The sequence below is a fragment of the Cryptomeria japonica genome, chromosome 10, assembly GCF_030272615.1.
Source record: "Cryptomeria japonica chromosome 10, Sugi_1.0, whole genome shotgun sequence".
Lineage (NCBI taxonomy): Eukaryota > Viridiplantae > Streptophyta > Pinopsida > Cupressales > Cupressaceae > Cryptomeria > Cryptomeria japonica.
The window spans coordinates 453079165-453099488 of NC_081414.1; the positions used below are offsets into that span (position 1 = coordinate 453079165).

Here is a 20324-nt window from a genome sequence, read left to right on the forward strand (position 1 = left end):
AAAGAACTCACACAAGAACAGGATAAGTTGATTCAAATGGGCACAATTAAGCCCTCTTAATCTCAAGCCTTGGTTTCCAACCAAGGTACAAAAGATCAAAATGGGCTTTCTAAGCAAGAAAAGAAACAAAAGAACCAAGGAGAAAAGAAGCACAAATAGAAGCCAGTTACTTCAAAAGCAACTAATGATGCATCTTCTTTAAAGGCTGACAAGCCCAAGAAGGAGAAAACTAAGTGTTCCTATTGTAAGAAACCTGGTCATGATGAACATAAATGTCTAAAGAAGCAAATTGATCATTTGACTCATCTTCTACAAAAGAACAACATCAAGGTGCTTGATTCTGTCAAATCAAGTTCATCTCAGGAATCTTCAAAGGACACAAGTAAGGGGAAAGGAAAGGGCAAGGCCCTAGTTGTTGTTGCTTCCCAGCTTAATTCCTAGATTATTGACTTGGGTGCTTCACACCACATGGCTTCATCAAAGGATAGTTTTTCCTCCTTGGAGTCATGTTCTATGCCATCTATTCTATTGAGTGATGACACTCCTATTGAAGTGCATGGGAGATAGTCTGTTGACATGAGTGGAGGAACATTTCAGGATGTCCTTTGTGTTCCATCTTTGTCAACTAATCTCCTATCTGTCTATCAGATCACTCACACTAGCTCTGGCAAATGGGTTGAGTTCACTCCAGACACAATGGTAATTAGTGAGATGCATAATGGGTCTACAATTGCAGTGGGAAAGGCAGATCATTAGTCTAGACTGTATCACTTTTCTCACTTTGTTCCTGATTCTCCTTCACTTGCATTGCTTACTCACTCAGATGAGGTGAGTCATTTGTGGCATCAACGATTTGGCCACTTGAACTACCGCTACTTGCAGCAACTCAGTAAACATGACATGGTTATAGGGTTGCCTTCTATTTAATTTCTTGATGGAGTTTGTCAAGGATGCATTCTTGGCAATCACCTTGAAGAAAAAATTGATAAAGGCAAATCATGGAGAGCCACACAGCTTTTGGAGCTAGTCCACAGTGATTTCGCAGGACCATTTCCAAATCCTTCTTTCATCAGGGCCAAATATGTCTTTGCATTCATTGATGATCTTTCTCAGTACACCTTTGTATATTTTCTCAAACAAAAGTTTGAGGTCTTTGAGTCTTTTCAGGAATTCAAAGCCTTTGCAGAGAAGCAATCAGGAAAAACCATCAAGGTTCTGCACACTGATAATGGGGGGAATATGTCAACCAGAGGTTTGAGCAGTTTTGTATCTCAGAAGGCATTGATCTTCAACACACAGTTCCCTACACTCCACGACAAAATAGAGTTGTAGAATGTAAGAATCGGTCCTTGAAGGAAATGGCTAATTATATGATCCACTCTAGATCATTGGCACCTCAGTATTGGGCAGAGGCCATCAACTGTGCATGTTATATCCAGAATCGGGTTCCTCATCAAGATGTGAAGGAGGTAACTCCTTTCCAAGATTGGACTGGCCAGAAACCCACAATCAAACACTTTCGTGTGTTTGGGTTTCCTGCATGTGCCTACATTCCAATAGAGAAATGCAAGGCTATGGATCCATAGAGAAAGCCTTGCATATTTGTTGGGTATCTAGATGGTTTCAAAGGCTACAGGCTTCTCCATCCTACCACACATGAGCTTTCCATTGAGAGGAGTGTTCATTTTGAGGAGGATACTTCCAGTTCTTCTTCTACCACTTCTCCATCTTTCATTTTTATGGAGACATTGCGACTTCATGATGATAGTTCTTTCGAGGATTTTAATCCTCCCGATCCTTCTGAGGAATCTTCTTCCTCCACTTCAAATGATGATGATGAGGATTCATCTTTGTCCTCTCTTGGTCATCATTTAGATGGTGATGATTCTCCTCTAGATTCTCCTTATTCTCCAACTACTGGGCCTCTTTGGGCTCGTCAGAAATTGGAGTCAGCGGGTGATTGGGTTGGTGATCCTTCAGATGAGAGAAGAACAAGGTCTCAATTTGAGCATGCTCCACATCTCTTCTTTGCTACAACTGCAGATCCACAATCCTTTCGAGAAGCTTCAGGTGTTCCCGAGTGGGATGCTTCTATGCAAGAGGAGTTCAATTCCTTGGAGAGGAACCATACTTGGGATTTAGTCCCTCTTCCTAAGGGAAGGAAACTTGTTCGGTGCAAGTGGATCTATCAAACAAAATTTGTTACAGATGGGTCGGTTGATAAGCATAATGCTCGCCTGGTCGCCAAAGGATTCTCCTAGGTTGTTGGGATTGACTACTCTGAGACTTTTGCGCCAGTTTCCAAGATGAATTCCATCCGACTTGTCCTTGCTATTGCTGCAACCCATCACTGGGAATTTCATTAGATGGATGTGAAGAGTTCTTTTCTTCACGGTGACCTTTAGGAGGAGATATATATGGAGTATCCACAAGGGTTCGTCTAGGATCCTTCACTTGTTTGTCACCTTCCTTGTTCTCTATGTTGATGACTTGTTGATCACTAGGAGTCACTCATCCCGTATCAAGGCAGTCAAAACTATCCTTCATGATCATTTCTTGATGTCTGACTTAGGCCCACTACATTACTTAGGGATTGAGATCACTCAGTCACCTTCTGGTATCTTCATTGGACATCCTAAGTACGCTCTTGATATGCTCTCAAGATTTTGCATGGCTGACTATAAGCCTGCACCGACTCCATTTCTGTCAGGAGTCAAACTTGAGGCTTCGTGTTCTTCACCCTTGGTGGATGCTACCTTGTATCGTCAATTAGTTGGAAGCCTCATATATTTGACTCACGCAAGGCCTGATATTTCATATGCAGTGGGCCTGGTCTCCAGGTTCATGTAGGAGCCACATGAGCTGCACTGAAAAGAAGCTAAGCAGATTCTTCACTATGTACAAGGTACTCATAGTAATAGGATTCATTATACAACAGGCGTGGATATTGACTTGGTGGGATATACAGATTCAGATTGGGCAGGCGATTCTAAGGATCGCAAGTCCACTTCAGGGTATTGCTTCTCTCTTGGTTCTGGTCTAGTTTCTTGGTCGAGCAAGAAACAATTTGCTAGTGCTCTTTCATCTACTGAGGCTAAGTATCAAGGAGCAGTAAATGCTGCTACTGAGGCCATTTGGATTCAGAACATTCTCATTGAGTTTGGCATTCCTTTTGAAAGCCTACAATCATCTTTTGTGACAACCAAAGTGCTATTCAGATTTCTCTCAATCCTGTCCATCATTAATGAAACAAGCACGTTGAGATTCAAATGCACTACATTCGGGAGTTGATTCATGAGCAGGTTCTTGATCTTCAATACTGTTCGACATCTGATCAAACTGCAGACATCTTCACCAAACCCTTCACTGAGAGCAAGTTCATTCATTTGAGAGCTTTTCTTGGGGTGCGATGGGTGTTCTTTTTTGTTGGGGGGCCTCTCTCTCTCTCTCTCTATTCTGGGGGGGTGTACTCTCCTTTGTTGGGGGGAGCTTCTTCTTTGTTAGGGGGGAGGAATATGTACATGGGTACCTCATCAGGCGGGACCCATATTTTCACCCACCTAAGCTATGCTTAAGGGGGGTGTTAGTGTAGGTTTTTATTTTCCTAGTTGGGTTTATTATTTTCCTTTTTCCTAGGTTTACTTAATGGGTATTGAGGTGTCGACATGCTATGAGGAGGTGCATTTACTATGTTTAGACCATCATGGTGGTCTCTCCTCATTGGTCGATATTGCCACCTCCACCCCTCACTTGAGTCTATATAAACATGTTACCTTGTTTGTATTTTCATATATTATGTCGTTGAGCATTCACATCAAGTTTCTCTAGTACTGTCATTCTGTCCATTTTATTTCCAGTATTTTGTTCTAACTCTTTCAATTTGATTCTGGTTTAAATCCGTTTTCTCAGATTTTATAAAAATTCATCTTGTAGCTTCAAGTTCTTCATCCTTTCAACATGATAATCTTCAAGTGCCACCTCAAGTTGCCTCTCTAAACTCATATCCATGGATTTTGGATTCAGGATCTTCCTCAAGTTGTTAACTTCCTCTGAGGCACAAGGCTCTGACCAATTGTTGGAATTCAAGAACACTGAGACAGGGGGGGGGGCATGAATTAGTGTTTAGTGTTCTACCAGAATGATCAATTTTAACCTTATTACAACATGCATACACCTACCGGTATACCGGTACATATAGAATTGAAAGAATTAAAGCAACCAATAAGCCAATCACACAAATGAATACCATAACATAGATAATTATACGTGGAAAACCTCAAAGAGGAAAAACCATGATGGGATTTGTGACCTACAATATCAATCCACTTACCATATGAAGATATATTACAAAATATAGGGGCCTGCACTTGTAGGAAGGCTTATAGCCTAGAGCACACTACTCAATCACAAAAGGAGCCTCACTAATTACATACAAATCTAGACTAAAATCCAGAGAAATGATTGAACAACAAAGATAACATCTTCTATGCTTGAATACAGTTCCGGTTAAGCTCTTTTTGTTCCTGTCTGAAACCCTAAAACCCTACCGGAATACCCCTTACATAAATATCCTCACATACATGATCTCTCTCATATGTTTCGCATAACCCCTTACAAAGATAATTATAATATGAATACACATGTCGGCTAGATAAGATAAATACATGAATATCAAAAACAATTGCTGATTCCGGATCCAAAAGATGTCAGCCTCCAATACCGATAACCTGATTCTAAACCATGTCGGCCTACATTTCCAGTAACCAAATAAATCCTTCCAACCTGTCGGTGCCGGTGTCAGTGAACTGTCTATGAAGTGCCTGCCGATACACAACTGAACCAAAATATGAAGCCGAAACATGTTGCCATGTTTCCATCAATGCCAACATATTGAAACCAACCAATTGAGTGTCAATTGCCAACATTCCTATCTTTCTTGTCCCTTGCTTTAGTTTTTCTTTTAGATTCTTGCCTTATGTTGCTTTATGTTTGTGTTAGGAGAGATGTCTTCTAGGCACCTGGTTAATTCCATATTAGGATGAGTACTAAGAGTCTCATTGGGAGGACTCGGAAGAGAATTATTAGGAAGAGCATCATGATGATCTTCAGAGTGATCAAAGGGGAGAGGGTCAAAATGAGTATTAGAATGATGGGTAAGGAGGTCCTCAGGTGCTTCACCTCTTATAAGAGATTATTTTCCATTTAGGGCCTAGGCATGGGGGTTATCAACATGAGGAGTTCCATCCCTCCTATCATCAGGAGAGGGAAATGACTTATACCCCTACTTGAGGTAGAGATCGTATCTTCTCGTAGGAGAACTGCAATAGAGGATGAGGATGTCATTCTAGCTAGACACATGAGAGATCTTCTCAAGTCTCAACCACCCACTTTCAATGGTTCCAGTAGTGGTTTTGAGGTAGAGTCTTAGCTGATTGAATTGGGATTATGTATTTTGTTATGTACCCCTATACAAGTAACATGAAGGCTAGGTGTGCCATCATGCACCTCAGAAGGTTTTCATCCACTTGATGGTACTTGGAGGAGAAAAATATCCATATACATATTACTTCCATATCTTAGGAGATGTTTTAATAGAGGTTTCAAGCCCTTCTTTTGTCATATCATTGGAGGCAAAGATGTGTTGATGAGTTCCCTGATTTGTGACAGATGACCATATCTATAGAGCAATATGAGCACATATTATTTAAACTTAAGCAGTATGCTGGTATCGCAGATGATGAGGCCATGGTGGTTCAACATTTTTCTAGGGGCCTCAATGCACGTATTAGTGATGGAGTCCATGTCTTCAAATTCAAGACCATGGAGGTTGCGATGGAGAAGGCTCTGTTGATTAAGAAAAAAATGGCCATGGCTCTTGGAGGTCAGAAAGGTGTTCAGATTAGTAGTGCCCGTCCCTTAGGATTAGTGGCTAGAATTAATCAGTCTTAGGCGATAGGTTCTTCTAGGAATGCCCATACACCCTTTAAGGGTGGACAACAACAACATTAGTAAAGGCAAAAGAACTATTAGGGTCACCAGAATGCCTGGGGGGCAGATTCTCAGTTAAGGATTGAACACAGTTGGCTTTGCTACCAGCGCTTCCATGCTATTTAGGCCATTCAAAGTGCACAACAAAACTCTAGCATAGGTAGCTTCCACTAGTCTAGTGCACCTCCCACAAGCAAAGGTTTTGGTAGAGGGGGTTGTTTTTCTTATGGCCAGAATGATCATATTTTAAAGTAGTGTTCTTAGAGGACTTTATATGTATCTAGTTAGAGGTAGGTTACTTCAGATCTTACAATGGGTGACGTAGGGAGATCTCATAGAGTGTTTGCGGTAGTTGATAATCATCATGAAGAACATTAGGGAAATTTGATTGAGAATTTAGGTGTGTTAAGTGTTATCCCCATCTCTATTTTGTTCAACTTAGGTTCTTCTGATTCCTTCATATCTTCTACTCTTATGGAGTGATGTAGGCTTGTGAGAGAAAAGCAAGTTGATAGGTGACAGGTTGAGTTGGCTGCTAGTTTTAGGGTGGTAGTCCTTTGTATGTGGTTGTGTGTTGGATTTAGATTCCTTCACCACCACAATGGACCTTTGTATTCTTCCATTGGGTTCTTATGGTGTAGTATTGGAAATGGATTGGTTAGATGCACACCAGGCTTACATTGATTACCGACATAAGACGATGCAATGTTTGGATGAATTTGGTAGGAGAGTGGAGGCAGTAGGGGTCAAAGACCCATATCTCTCCGTATGACTTCAACCATGTAGTTGAAGCAATGCGTACAACAAGGTTGTCGGTTGTTTGTAGTCTCAGTTAATGATCTCAATGAGGGTGAGTGTTGGAATGTTTCTATTGATAGTCAACCTATCCTTTAAGATTTTGTAGATGTGTTTCCTAGTGATATTCTAGGCATGGCACCTGAGCGTGACATTGTTTTCCACATTGATCTTGTATGTGGAGCAAAAACCTATTTCTAGAGCTCCATATCCTATGTCCATTTAGAAGTTGAGTGATCTCTAGTTGCAATTGGAGGAATTGTTGGTTAAGGGTTTCATTCATCCTAGTGTTTCCTCATGGGGAGAACTTGTCATTTTTATGAAGAAGGACGGGTCCCTTTGCCTATGTATCGACTATCAATAGTTGAATAAGGTGACAATGAAGAACCAATATCTGTTGTCAAGGATAAACGACCTCTTTGATTAGATGAAAGAAGCTAAGGTGTTGTCAAAGACGGACCTCAAGTCAAAGTGTCATCACCTTCGCATTCATGAGGCTGACATTCATCAAAGTGCTTTTTGTACCCGCTATAGACACTATTAGTTCACAGTTGTTCTATTTGGGTTAACAAATGCACCTTCAGTTTTTATGAGTGATGATTGGGGTGTTCTTACCTATCTTGATCAGTCTTTCCTTATGTTTCTTGATGACATATTGATATATTTGAGGACTATCACTAGTAGAATTTGACAAATAAATGACTACTCACGACAACTAAAAATGACCAAACTTTACTAATTTTTTGCAAAACAACTTTAAATGACTAAATACATGACTAATTTGATCATCAGGTAAAAAACACAACTGAATAATTAGTCACACAAATAAAAATGACTAAATAAATGATTAGTACTCCCCTATACTATTAGTCACAAAAATTTAAAAAAATGACTAAATAAATGACTATGGTCATTTTTAAGTTTCCTATAAATATTTAATCATTTGATTCCATTTAATCCATCTAGGGTCAAGCTAGAATTATAAAATTTAATTGCTGCTTAAGGGAGTAAAAAAGTTGTTTCTTTGATACTTTAAGTTCAAGGTAAGAAGATATGCATTTATTCTACAAAGAAGATAGTATTAATATATACTTCAGACATATTCATGAATACATGTTCTTACATTAAATGAGAACTTCCAACATCTAGACTTAATGAAATGATATTCAAATGACATTTTTAAAAGTATCCAAATGTTAAAAAATATTTAACAAGGATTCAAACACTATTACATAAGAAGGTAGTTTAAGATATTTTCTTAAAACAAAATTAATATTTTGTTTCAAACACTTAAATTATTTATGTAATTATCTTAAATTAAAAATTTAAATTATTTTAATTAAAAAAAAAAAAAGCGTTTTTCAATAGGCGGAAGAGGAATTGCGGGAAGTATTTTTGACATGTTTTGATTTTTTTTTGGTGAGCGATTGGCTCATTTCATTTTCTTGTTCGTTGTAGAATTTTGTAAATTTGTTCTCCAAACTCTGCCCATTCTTTCTGATCCACAACAATCAAAGAGGATGTAAAAATTTATGCAAAATCCTAGAGGAAGTCACTTCCCATTGTTTCAAGCTTATATAAGGTGGGAATGCGACTAGAAAGATTTGATGTCGCACGTGGTGTAATTTTCTAGCACCGAGAAGGTTTTCAGATAGTTTTTTTCGAACATTTAGCATCCTCCACCACTTTTGTGCACCAGTCCCTAAACTGCCATCTTCCACGACATCTTCAACAAGAAAAGGTGGAAGCATGAGGCGGCCCTAAAGCTCGATCCTCAGATCTCATTAACAATGCCATCTTTTCAAAAAAATTATGGCTTCCACGAGCTTTTCTACCTTCCGATTATTAGCATGTTTGGACACGATTTTTACTTGGATTTCCTTAACACCTAAAATTTAAAGGTATGCCTTTGATTGCAGAGTTACATTGTTTCTACCCAACAACATCTTTTCTTGTTCTAGATAAATCTGTGGTTTGAAAGAGGGCATGGGTTTTGGTCTTTATGGGGTTGAAATTTTTCTTCCTCATAATATTGTGATTGGAAATGTGTTTTTTCTTCAGAATATTGTGATTGGAAATTTGTGTTTTTTTCCTTCTTTTGTGATTAGAAATTAGTGTTTTTTCTTTTTTTCTAAATTATGTTTACCATGAGGGTTTTGTTTCAAGCGTTGGTTTTAAGGCTTTTTTGACATCCCACACACGGACTGCAAAATTTTGTTTTCCTTAACAATGTTAAGTAATTCAATGAGCAGAAGGGTTTGAGATTTTGTGGTGGATTCATTTTTTGTAAGATAAATTTGCTCCCGAATCTTCAATGATTTTCTATTACCCAAATTTGGCTGGGTGAATGCACTAAAAAACCTTTTTATATCCACTTCACACATGTAACATATGCAACAGGAATCCTATTAGATCCCCATTGGGGTTGTAATTGGTTTCATGCATTTCAAACTTTCCATATTTCTTTTATTGCATTTTCTAGAGCTACCAGGACAGAGCTATGGATGATTAATTGGTATACTTTAATTTTTCTGATATTTTGAAAAATAAGGCTATCAATTTTGCTTTTATCTCTGGATGTGGGCTTCAGGTGCCCTACTTTGGATTTGGTGTTTTCTTTCCAAACCACATAGTTGCTTTCTTACAACTTCTTTCATAGTTAGATTCCAACAATATGTTGGCCCGATTATTTTAAAACTTGCAAATGTTTCAAAAATGAGATTCAAAAGACTTAAAATGTTATGATATTTGAGAAAGCATTTGGAAAGAAAGAGAATTTCTTGAACTTCAGAAAACCAGTCACAAACATCAAAACATAGAAGTCCTGCTCACAATAAAATCATAATCTACAGAAGCAACCTGATGTATATGCCACTTATATTGACTCTTTAAATGGCTCAAGTTCAATGGTGCATCCATAGAAAATAGTAAAAGTGTAGTTACTTCTATTGCCATTGCTATAATCCTAATCTTAACATTGATGAAGACATAAATAACAATTTTGCTATTAGATATCCAAGCAGTTTTTGTTGTTCATGCTTGGAAATAGATAAAAATGATTTTCAATTAAGGAGGCCTTGATTACTGTGCTTCTATTGGCCAAATTTCAATGCACAATTTTCTTAAAATAATTCATTGTGTTCAAGAAAGAGAAAATATAGCTAAATATGTTGGAAAAAAGACACTTTAATTTGCGTAGATTCTACAGGAATCCATTTGTGGTGACATGAAAGTATAGGCAACTAGCTAACTAAGATTGATATTGTTAACCTGGACAGTTGCAAGCCCATTAAATGCAAGTAGGAGTGTAAAAAAAATTGTCATGTTATCCAAATAGGAAAACATTGCATATAAGTTCCATGTGTCTTGATAATTGTATTTTTATCATAAGAGTTGTGATGGTTCTGGTATTTGTGTTTAGAAATGCCCACTGAAATCTATTTAGATCATTAACCTCCCAAAAGGTTTGGATCAAGACACAATACATCGATATTGGCCAAACTCATTCAAGCTCCACAGATTGCCTGTGCCAAGGCTAGGATAGGTCCTTAGACTGTTGGAACAAATGGGATTGGAAGTCTACTGCAATTAAAATCCTATTGGGAAAACTTATGCCCAATCCCAGAAGGTTCAACAATCCTCCTGATTGGAACCGAATCCTATCAAATCTTTGGGAATATGAGCTATAGAACAATCTTACTCATTGCAGACAATAAGATGAAGGCAAGAGCCCCAAGGTTATTTACTAAAGATTAATGCAAGGGAATATGGGATGTGCTTCCTAGAAAAATGAAAAGAGATGAAGTTTGAACTTTGAAGTGCTATGCATATGAACCAAGTTATTGATTGGAACCTTGGTGATTTATCTGGAGGGGGAGTTATAGATGTTTGCAATTGCAGTAGCTACAATGCGAAAAGCTGAAACATATGTACTTTATGAGCCCTTTAGCATTCTTGATGTAAAGCAATATTTTAAAGCACATTAAGTTTTCTAGTTCCTTCTCACGCCTGACAATTATGTTATTGACATGGAACACGATCTTAGTATCCTTGATTACTTATCAGACATCATTTTGTGTATGTATGGAAAGATCCAACACACTGTAGGCTGTGTATAATTAAGCACTCATACTTGTACTGGTATGGGTATGGGGGTGTCCTAGGATGTACTCAGTAACATGGATGAGTTGTATTAGGGGTGATTTACTAGTCAACATGCATTTGTGAACAATATTAAAGTAGAGAAAGGACGGACTCCAAAATTCCTTGACCTTTATCATTTAGGACTGCTTGTCCACTAAGGATGGTTTACTGGTCAACATTCCTTTGTGAACAATCTTAAAGTAGAGAAAGGATGGACTCCTAAATTCCTTGACCTTTATCATTTAGGGCTGCTTGTCCACTAAGGCATAAAAATAATTAATAGTTGATAATAAGATGTTGATTATGTTAATTCTGGGCTTAAACATGACATTATATCTAGGGATTTATAGTTAGCTGATAGGCTATATAGCCTGAGGTTTCAGTTTGAAACCTGTCTCATGCTGCGAAACCAATGCCTGTGTTGGTAAACATCCCTGAAATACAAGCTGAAAACTGTATGCATAACTATACTACCAAAAAATATAAATTCATTGAAGTCAAATATCTTCTTTGGAAGGCATTCAAATTAGATCAAATCCTATCTCTGAATCAAATCAGATTTAATTAAGCAATCAAATCACACACCACTTTTTGTCTTAATGCTGCAAACATCTCGTCTTCGACTCAATAACCTGATACTTTCAGACTTATTTTATTCCTTGCAAGTTAAGTATGACTCTTTTTCTCAAGGTTGTGGATTCCTCAGTATGTAATGCTAGCCTGGATCAGGTTGTGGATCAGCTAAAGTAAGGACCAACCTAAACATAGCAGATTTAGAAGGGAGGTCGGTCCTTCGGCCCGCAACAGGAAACAACACCCCATCCTCTCTAGGGAAGGGTGTTCTTACAAAAACTTCATCAAAGTCTACAGCCAAACAAAACCCATCGAAGAATCCCAAAATTCTGCCTATAAACAATGTGGCCAAGTCCGCTTCTACTTCCCCTAAGATTATTTCCCCCACACTTCCTGCTACGGCTTCGAAATAGCTTTCTTTAACCAATGAGTCTAAGACCAATGCATGTGGAAACTGGCCTCTCGGAAATGGTGTCTCCAAAAGTGTGGCAGGGGGTAAGTCCCCAGGATGGATTGCAGCTTCAATAGTGGTATCAAGCCATCTTACTTCAAAGGGGGTACCACTAGCTTTTCGTTACCACTTATTTCTCTTCTTCAGAGGGTTCTTCTGACTCATCTTGCAGCCTTGCTGCAATGAAAAAGGCGGGTTCCTTGGAGCTTTATGCACAGAGAAAGCTCAAAATCGCACAATATGGATGAAAGCAAAGCTCTTAGGATCCTGTGAAAGTAGACCCAAATGACATTTCCATGTCCTACTCCTTCCGAGGAAGCCAAGAAGAGATGTGGGTGGATTACTTCTCAAAGTGGTAAGGATTTTTAGAACATTTTACTCTTTCATATTGTTCATTCATGATGTATGTTGCAGTTGCACATAAAGAAAGAATTTTACTCTTTCATATTGTTCTGTGCATCAATGTGCTCTAATACTACTGTTCCTTTTCTAGATCACTTGTATAAAATATTTATCATTTTGTTATGGCCAACAGTTTTCAGAATTTAATTTGTCTTGTCTTTACCTTACGTTTTGATTTTTAAAGCTTGCACTTTATTTTTAATTTGATTCAATTTTGATATTCTTTAGATGCTTTTGCAAGTTTAGTCTTATTTATTACATACATCTGGGGCTCATTTGGGGCTCTCAATGGGTTCTGATTTGATAAGTTCTTAGAACCCTGGGATTTTTTGGTTGCTTTAAGAATTCTCAGGTCTGTGATGTTTGATGATATTTATCTTTTCATAAACATGCTCAAGTAGAATTCTAACATGCTCTATATAAAATTTGGTAGTTACAGATCCAACTTATGTTGCTTTTAAGGATTAAGAATGGGGTGTACATTTTCATGATGATAATTAAGTTTACTAACGACTTTGATGAACTTCTTAATGAGTCTCTTGTGCTATAGGTAGTCTCTTTTTAATTTTATCAAGAACTTCTAACTGTTATGCAAGAAACTATTTGGTTGTTATACAAGCTCAATCTTATGATTATGAGTTACTGTTACATTAAATCCTCACTTATGTTTTGTGAGGCATCCACTAGCTCATGGTTGTGGGGTGTATTCAAGCATCAACTATGTTTACAAAATTTACAAATGTGATGCAAACTTGTGATTATGGGGTACGTTCAAGAATCATACAATTTTAAAGAATGTGATACAATCTTATAATTATGAGGGTGAATTACATCAGCACCATTGTTTATATATCTAAACAACGTGATGCAAGTTTACAAGTTTATAGTAATGGGAAACACTGGAACATCACCCATGTTTACCTAAAGAATATGATCAAAACTTATAGTTATGGGGTGTATTCAAGTAACCTTGTTTGCAAATTTTAAGAATGTTATCCTAGCTCAAGCTTATAATTATGAGGTACATTTCATTGTCACTTACAATCAAAATTTTTGTGAATGCAATCCAAGCTTGCAATTATGGGCTCTAACTGAGATGAAAGGAAATGCCTTTGATCTAAAAATAATTTATAGGCGCATAAGAATGTAGTGCAATTGGGAGACTTTATAACTATTTGCCAAACCCAAAGCAGAGGAATAGGAAGAAATTTTAATGTACAGGTTCAGTCAGCTCCATGTCAAGACTGTTTTAAGCATCAACCATGTTTACAAGACTTAAGAATATGAACTCAAACTTATCCCACAATGCACTGTAAAAACACAAATATGTCTAGAATCTTCTATGGAGTGTGAGCGTAGAAACTAACCTACAACTTATCATCTCCACTCTATGGAGTGTTTGGTCTTTGCATGAGGTGGTTGCAGTGGCTTTAATAGCTTTCTTAAACATCTCCACGTTTTCTATGTAAGCATGCCTAATTTGATAGTCTTCACAATATCATCTCTATTATTTACAACAATGAGAAATCATTGTCATGCTGGCTTTTGTACTGCTACTATCATGAATGCATTTTCCTTTGTTAGTTGAGCAGGTATCTGCTGTCATATCTTGTCTCTTGAGTGGTTCTATTGTGCTTGATGTTGCCATGATAGTGATAAGGGCTGCTCCAAAGGACTGGTCTTAGGAAGAAAACGCTATCCTTTGTGGTCACGATCTCATTGTCTTAACCGTTTCCATGCACTACTCATGTTTCATTTTCTATTGAGTCTTTTTGTCTTTGGCTGCAAGGTTGTCTCTATCACTATCCTTGTCTTCATAAGAGTGCAATTGCTTGTTGTCCATTGAAGCTTTTCTCTTAATTTCAAAACCTACAAAACTAGAAAGGAATATGTAGGAGTTTTTCACATCTTCTTCCTTCAAATCATGTATGTTTTGTATCATGCTCTTCATGAAAGGCACACCGGATGCCCCTCAAAGTGGCTTCGACTCAAAGGTTGTAAATGCTTTAAATAAAGAGGGTTTAAACTTTGGTCATTTCAACATTTTGAGTGATGAAGAAATCAGTGAAGGCCTGAAGACCTATTCCAATTGGCCATATTTTCCACAATTATATCACATAGGTGAGCTTATTGAGGGATGTGACATTGTACTAGAAATGCACAAGGTAGGAGAACTAAAATCATCCTTGACAGAACAAAACCAGAGCTATAAAAGTAGATAAAGATTCACGAACACAAGCTTATCTGATTGTTGACTTTTGGCTTTTGGGTACTATTGTTCTATGGCTTCTTCCTTTATTGGGTTTGCTAGAGAGGGAGTAGGAATTCTGGGAATGGTGAGCCAAGTTTTTTAATTGGAAAAGGAATTATATACCGTCTAACTCATCTCATGTTGAACAACTTCTGCAAAACTTTGTTGTATCTTTAATTCTAAAATTTGGTAATTTAGGTACAAAAGAAGACATTTTTGCATATTAATTTTGTTTTCTTAGTTTTTTTTCTTTACATCTATGGCTCATAAGATCTCGTTCTTGACTGTATAGCTTTCAAGTTGATTCTTTACTGTTAATTTGGTCTCCTTTCAATACTGAGTTTCATATTTCATAGCTGCATTAGGACAAATACTATTTTGGGGATTCTTGATAAAATGACATGCAAATCTTATTAATATATTGTCTCATGTCTTGTTATTGTTGAGCTTAGAATTGTTATTACTCATGTTTGCCAGTGTTTCTTTCCTTGGATTGAAATGGAGAGGAGCATGTTGTTGTACATGTTTCTACCTAGTCCAATATCTACTACAATAATTAATGGAAGACTAATTTTTTGCATAAAAATGTGAAATCGAAACAATATTAAACTACATAGTTGTTTATTGCAAGCTCACTATGTGGTCAAGACACTGAATTAGATTTGGTAAGTCTATAGTTTTCAGATGCTTATTGTTTTGGACACACCACAAGATATGAAATCTGCACTTAAAACAATAATCAAGAAACCCTAGTTCCAAGATTGTATGAAGATTGCAATATGAGGGTAGATGAATGCTAAAGAATATGGTGTAAGAATGTTGACAAAAACAAAAAAATGTATAACATGCCCACCAAAATACCTGGGATATATAAATGTGGGTGTTGTTCATTTCACGTCTTATGTTGTTTCATATGTTATATTACTAGAATAACATTTGTATTAGATGCCTTTTGTTGCATATTTTACATTATTCTGACAACATTTCTTTCCTGCTATGATTTGCATGGTTTACCATAGATCAACCATACTAGTCACTTACTATCATGTTTTCAAACACTTTCCTATTAAAATTATTTATAGGTTATGAATGTAAAAAAATTCATTAATCAGTTCTTGCACTATTTTGTAAGAAGATTTACGACAGGATTCAGTAGTCCAGCCTCTTCTTCTCTCATGCAATGCTTGAGAATTTCAGGTTGGTAGCATTGTTTTTTATTTTTTTCTATCTTTCAATTCATTTCATAATATCGCTACTTTTTAACTCTTGTCTAGACCATGCTTTAATTTTGTTTTTAATTAGATAAGCACATAAAGAACTCATACCATGCTTTAATTTTCTGAATATCCATTTGAATGTGAATTTGTTTTCACAACTTCCAGAGCCATTGTGTTGAACACAAGATGACACTGAGAGGGGGGGTGAATCAGTGGTTTCCAAACTTTACCTTCTTTATCCTAAGGTGCATGTACCAGTTCCTTATACCAATTTTACCTACCGATAAGATAAGACAAGACAACACAATGCAACCACACAAAAGGGGCACATCACATAACATTGGTTATACGAGGAAAACCCACAGTGGGGAAAAACCTCGGTGAGCAATGTTGTTGGAGACCTTATGCTCCAATCGAGCATCACAATGAAAATTTGATTACAATATTTAGAGCACCAACCCCTGATTTAGGGCACCAACCCAAGGAGCACCAACCCCTAACTGATTTATGGACTACAATCCAAAGGAGCACTAACCCCTGCATTGAGCTCCAACTCAGTGATCACAAATGATAACATAAAGTCAATACACAAGTAATAACCCTGTTACAAATGAGTTTTGTAACACCTTCAAACCTTTTGTCGATTGCCTCTTTCCTTTCGCTCTTCCTCTGTTGTACCGGTCATTTCTTTGTCTGTATGAATCCCTCTTATTTGCTTGCTGACTCCACCAGTTTATTCTGTCTATAATCTCTGCCAGTCTAGATCATCCACACATTACTTGCAGTTCTGTCGGTTCTCTGCAATGCATCTTTTTGCCTCAATCTTCTTTGTCACACTCTTTTTGCTCATGTAAGATCTTACTCATTCTGCACACTTGTACTGGTATGATCTCCTCTCTGTTCTTCCACACTCCGCCGGTTTGTTCTCTGCTGGTTCACACACACACCTTATTGGTTTCTCCTTCAACACACAGTCACTTAAGATTTTCGCCATTGATAGACTGATTTCTTCACTCACAGAGGCACACCCACATTCTATCCAGCATCCCTAGATCACCGATTATGACTTGCATATTTATAATCAAGTCTTCCCGCCAAAAACCAATTCAAATTTCAGGTGGTTAGGGTTTCTTCATCGACCATGAGGCAAACCAAATCCAATCAGATCTCCTTCCATAGATCGACCACTTGCAACAAATCAATCAAACTCCGCCAATCTCGTTGCTTCCAATACACGTTTGCTAAGTTTAGCAAACACGACTCTGTTCCTCGACCTACTTCTGTTAATCATATTGAATGATCCCTTGGTTGCCTTCTCCAGGTCAAATCTGCAACTGGATATCCTTCCTTGGTCATAGCATCACACATATCTTCATTTTTCATCAAGCTGCAAATCTCTGCTACACATCCCATGAATCACACCATCTACCACCATCCACCTCGCCGACAGACACTTCATCGACACACCACGTCGGCCTCTGCATGCATGCTTGCCACTTCAACTCCATGTGGCATTACTATCGGTATCCATCTCAGCTAGACCTCTGTGTTGGTTCGGATAGGATCACTGACCAACCACATAACTAGATTCATCTACCGGTTCACAATCCTTGCCGGTTATACCCTAACCGATTTGTCTTCAACCTTGCACCTTCTCTTCCGGTGGAACACTTAAATCGGTCATCACACTTGCCAACCTACCTCATGCACATCTTCAACAGATGGGAGCCCTGCATCTACACTTTGTCACCTTACCAGTTGTCTTCTATACCGGTAGTATCTTCTGCATGTAAACTAGTAACATACCATGCACACCGGTGACATCAATCTTCATGTATCTGTATCTGCAACAATGCCTTCTTCATTATTTGACCGGTTCTTCTTTTAACTGGTTTGTCAAGGTGGCAGACTCATTTGTCTAAGTGACAAACCCCTCACTCTTCATCTGTCTCGGTAACCTATCATTCATTCTCTGTCAATTCAGTGCATATCTTTGATTTCATGCACTTGAGACATCTTTGTGATTCACCGGTAGATCCTGTGTGAGCCTTCAATCACTTGCCTTTAACTCTTTTGTCTTATCTCGGAGAACTATGATGCACCCTTTGCATAATAGGAGATAAGCTCCACTTACCGGTGGGAGTGGATCCATGACATCTGCATCCTGCATTACACCAATGTGGCTTCCCTGTTTGAGCAGCATATATTCAAAAATGCACATGTGATCAGGTTTGGGCACACTCACTGTCAGTCTTCTCTTCATTCGATGGGAGTCTTGCAGATTGACATCCAATAGCATACCGATGACCTGTACATACTTCTCCTCCGATGTTGATGTGATTCTTAATAACATTCCCTCTCTTCATCACAATCAACAACCCAACATCTTGCCCACTTACAGATGTCATCATTTACCGGTTGTTATATCATACTGGTCTCTTGTCCATATTTTTAACACAAGTCAAATACTAACATGTGTACTGGTGACTCCAATGGCCATTATGCTAGGTGACATCAAGGACATCACATTTGGTATGCATCAGTGACAGTACTGCACATACATATCCCATACCAGTTGCCATCCTATACCGGTTGACATCAATGACAACACAATGCCAACACATTGATGGGTAAAGTCTGGAAGTAGGATGATTTTCAAGGCCACCCTGCACTTCTGGTATTGTGTTTTATCTCTATTGAGAATTAGCTTTTCATCTTTTGTTTAATTAAAATGAGTGAATGGTCTGTGATGAGTCTGAGTAATTATAGGTTATGTTTATTTGTAATCATTGTCCATTTGTCATTCACTTGAAGAAAGAGATTGTCAAACTTACAAATGACTGCATGCCTGCCTATAAGTAAATTTGACTTTAGAGGAGGGCCATTTCTTTACTATGTGTTACACCATTACATAGATGGTGTTTTCTTATTTTTAATGAAATCATTGGTCATTTGAGAGATGTGAAAATATTGATATGGTATAGAAGGGATGAGTGGTGTTGTGGCAATATCTTTTAATTCTATTGTCGCACACCCTTAGGTATGTTGCTATTTGCACTTTGTTTTTTTTAGTCTAGATAAATCAGCCAAACCATATTTTTTCAATTAGAGTTTGAAATTAGAAGAGGAAGGGAAGTGAAAGAGATTAGTTGTTGGTACAGTAATCCATGTATTGTTTCATTCCAATGGAATTTTCATGCTTATGACAAGATGGTCCAAATTTTATGGCTAAAGAAGCCAAGAAATTCGGCCATATATCTTTTTTATGAGGCAAGTACATAAAATCCTCCATACAGTAAGATTACACAATTAATGTGTTAATATTTTATTTCTCATACTTAATCTAAACATTATAAAACCACCAACATACACTAAGGTTATACATGAGGAAGATTCCACTCCATTTCTATGATGCTTGAACTTCTTTCTTTGACTCCTTTGTAACTCTTCTTATCATAAAACTTACTGATATGCTTTCTCCTCTGGCTATGTTTGTGAACAAGAAACCTTACCATGCTTGATGATCTTTTGACTGTGTTTGTGAAAAGCTTTCATTGTTTTCTTTATATTGCATGACTGCATGCTTGTATGATTGTGATGGTTTTCATTGTAAAAAATGTCCAAACAAGGCATGTGAATACTACCCTTTCAACTCTGAGCATTCTTTATGCATTATATTATCATGACCACTATCTTTCCATACCATTTAATCTACCTTGTACTCCATCCACTATCTTGACTATGATTACATTGCTTTATACATTGATTGCAAATGATCACTGTGTAATATAACGTGTTATTTTTTTCTTTTTCTTTTTGCAGAAATGTATTGATAAACTCAAAGAAGGGGATAAAGTTGTTGTTGTGGGAATTGGGTGGATTCACTCCCTATCTACTGTACATGGAGTCAACTTGAAAGAAACATGATATGTAAACATTTTAGAAGTCACAAGTAACATACCCCTTGCTATAAAGACAAAATATATGAAGTTCTTCGTCTGAAAGAGAAAGAGGGAACCTTCACATGGTGGCCATTAAAATATTTGCAAAAAATGACATAGTTGATCATGTTTATCATGTACTAGTTGTAAGACATCTTGGCTCACTTCTTTATGCAGTATTTTGAATGTGTTGTTTAGGGGTCTTATTTATCATGGTGTATTTGCAAGAGTTGGAAACTCTTAGACAACTTTGACATTTTTTATTATATTTATATATATACTCTTAGATAGCTTTGACATCTTATAACTTGATTTGCATTATATTTTTATTTATTTTAGATTACCTTTATTTATCATGATGTTGAATCAATCTTTTAATTCTAGCATGTTGTAGCTTGTTCATATATGTAATATTTTTATTTGCTTTTATGTTTTAGTTCAAGTTTAATATTATGTATTTTTTGCATTATAAAATTTATGGTATTTAATAAATTATTCATATCATGACTATATTTACTACCAATTAATGGAAACCAGTAAATAAAAATGACTAAATATACTAT

At 37.2% G+C, this 20324-nt stretch overlaps 1 long non-coding RNA gene across 1 annotated transcript; it reads left to right on the plus strand.

Annotated features, from left to right (window-relative positions):
* The first annotated feature begins 8197 nt into the window (after positions 1-8197).
* LOC131067527 (uncharacterized) lies at positions 8198-19947 on the plus strand. The gene is made up of 2 exons (XR_009359123.1): positions 8198-8684; positions 19643-19947. It is a non-coding gene; the product is annotated as an uncharacterized LOC131067527 (long non-coding RNA).
* The last annotated feature ends 377 nt before the right edge of the window (positions 19948-20324 follow it).